This window comes from Arachis duranensis, chromosome 5 (assembly GCF_000817695.3).
Source record: "Arachis duranensis cultivar V14167 chromosome 5, aradu.V14167.gnm2.J7QH, whole genome shotgun sequence".
In the NCBI taxonomy this organism is placed as follows: domain Eukaryota; kingdom Viridiplantae; phylum Streptophyta; class Magnoliopsida; order Fabales; family Fabaceae; genus Arachis; species Arachis duranensis.
In genome coordinates, this window is record NC_029776.3 from 2002752 (window position 1) to 2006028 (window position 3277).

Here is a 3277-nt window from a genome sequence, read left to right on the forward strand (position 1 = left end):
AAGATGTTATTCTATATATTCGAATTTATTTATTTTAGTATTTTGTATTTAAATTGTTATTTTAACTTTATTTTGTTAAAAGAATTTATAATATTAATTTTTTTATACTCAAAGGATTTTAATTTGTTAAAAAAATTGTTTTTGCTGAAAATAAATATTTTTCTATCTTTTTATTTAAAATATTATTATGGATATATTAGTATTAAAAATATAAAAAATAAACATACTTTAAAAAAATACTTTACGTCGTTTTATCTTTATAAAATAAAATAATTAATTAATTATTAATTTTTAAATTGTAACTATTTTTTAATAACAAATAATTTATAAATGGTGTTTAAAATTTTATGAATTTGTTAATTTTTAAATTTTAAAATATTAAACATATATGTGTATAGTTTAATACAATTTTTGTTGTTATTTTTTAAGTTATATAAACACTTATACATATTAGATGAGTAAAATAAAATCTAGAGATTTTAATATTGATTTCAATGTAAATTTATTTATTTAAATTTGTTTTAAGATTTTATTCTATAAATTTAAATTTATTTATTTTAATTTTTTTTATTTAGACTGTTATTTTAACTTTATTTTGTTATAATTATTTTTGTAATATTAAACTTTTTTGTACTTGAAGGATTTTAATTTGTTGAGAAAAAAATTATTTTTGGTGAATAAATATTTGTCTCTCTTTTTATTTAAAATGTTATTATTGGTATGTTAGTATTAAAAATATAAAAGATAAAACATACTTAAAAAAATGTATTATGAGATCAAATAATTTTATAATTGTGACACAGGAGGCTGTATAGAGAATTTTAGCTTATGATATTCATCGGAGATGGCCTTCAGTGGTGAGATTAACTTTTTATTTACCTGGAAAGTAAAATATCATCTTTAAAGATGATGACAATCTTGAGAAAATCATGGATCAAAAGAACGAAAAAAGTACGATGTTCTTAGCATGGATGGAGACCAACAAAGAATTTGAAATTGGTCAAACTTTAATGTATGCTGAGTTTCCAAATCAATTTGTTTATGATAGCGAAGAAAGGGAATGATATCCACGCAAGAGAGAGTATTCTATCAGAAGGTTAAACTATGTTCCACGGGTACATGTGATGATATCTACTATATGAGAATTTTGTTAATTATTTAAAAATGTTGCACAACATATGAGTCTATTAGGACAGTTAATGGGATTACATATCCTAGCTTCTAAGATGTTTTCTATTTTATGAGACTATTGTGTGATGATAGAAAATTCATTGCAGTTAGTAATGAGGTATGTTCATCAATTGAAAAAATTGTTTGTAATGCTATTGATATCTAATAGTGTTAACAAATCAAATCGTATTTAAAATGTAACTTAGACGTTATTGGCTGACAGGATATTATATATGAAGAGAAAAATATTGAAAAATTAAGGTATTTCACTATGTGGTAAATTATTATTACATGTAGAACTTTATTTGCAAAAATCACTGTTCACTAATGGCGAATTTACATTGCTTTCTCAAGAATTAAGAATCGTAATGGTCTGAACATTTTAATTCTAGATTAAGACAACAATCCAAACTCATCAACAACAAATGCCGTGTTGAACGAAGTTTTTAAAAATATATATTTAGATAAGAAAATAGTATTTTATTTTGGTAACATGTTATGATTTATACTTTTGTACAAATATTAGTCGTAGATATAACTAATTTATTAACTATACTTCCAGATTTGAAATAAAATATATATCATGGAACACAACATTATATGCCAATTATTTTTCTAATAAGGTTAGTAAAATACTAGGTTGCCTATAAATTTTTATTAGCCTTATAATATAAAATTTAGTGTAAAATTAACATGCTAATATTACAGTTATATATGTTCTTATTTTTTCAGGTCTCTTTTTTTATGGCTCAAGAATATTATAGACTTCAAACTGTTCCATTTATATTTTACTTTGAATAAAGATAAAACAACATTTTAAGTACATTTATTATATAATGATGATGATAATGTTATACTAAACTTGAAAAATTTATGATTATTAAATATTATTTTCGATTTACCATGTCAAATTAAAATATAAACCCCGTGCATCGCATGGGTTCAATACTAGTAGTAATACAAATGGGTAGCTCATTTGCTGACGTGACGCTCATACGTTGAGTCTGGGAGTTTATTTGCTTACGTGTCGTTACTAGAAATTTTTAGATTTATATTTATAAATTATAAATTATTATTTGCTCAGGTTTAAAATTTTGTTGATTTTTTTTTAAATTGTAGCTACATAAATTCTTTTAAAGAAATTTAGAGTTTTAAAAAAATTTACGTTAATTATTCTTCGGTTGTTACATACTAATATTACAATAAATAAATATTTACGTTAGTTTAGAATTTTTAAATTATTATTTATTTAAGTTGTTATTTTTAAATTTTAAATTTGGGTTGTTTTACTTAGTTTGTTATTTTTTTAATTTTAAATTAAAGTCAACCAAATTTTAAAAAATTTAGTTATGATGCAACTATAAAAGGATAAGTTATGGAATATGTAAAGCACCACAATTTAAAGTACATCAATCCCTTTCTTTATATATATCCAAAATCTCTCTACTTATTCCAATGGCTGATATTCACAAAATTGCTGACATCAATCCTACAATCGGCAATTTGTGTGTACGTATACGAGTGATATGGTTATGGACACTATCAAGTTACGGAAATTCTCCATTGCCATACTCAATTGAGATAATTTGACTCGATGAAGACGCGAGTTTTCTACTAATATCCTTTTATCCATGACTCCAAGGTTATTTATTTATTTATTTAAATTAAAGTCTATGTACATTGGATTAGATATTAAATAAGTCTATATTTAACTTTTTCTTATATTATTTTCTTTTTTAAGCAGATATCGAATAAAGCTTGGTGTTATTGATGATTCTGACTGTGCATGTTATGTAGTTTTTGACAAGGAGGCAAAACAAGTTTTGGAAGAGAGCTGTGTAGAGATACTTGATCCACTCCTATTGGTAAGATCTAACCAATATTTATTTCTAAAAGCATTAGTGATACTCAATTGAGATGGTTTGACTCGATGAAGACGCGAGTTTTCTACTAATATCCTTTTATCCATGACTCCAAGGTTATTTATTTATTTATTTAAATTAAAGTCTATGTACATTGGATTAGATATTAAATAAGTCTATATTTAACTTTTTCTTATGTTATTTTCTTTTTTAAGCAGGTATCGAATAAAGCTTGGTGTCATTAA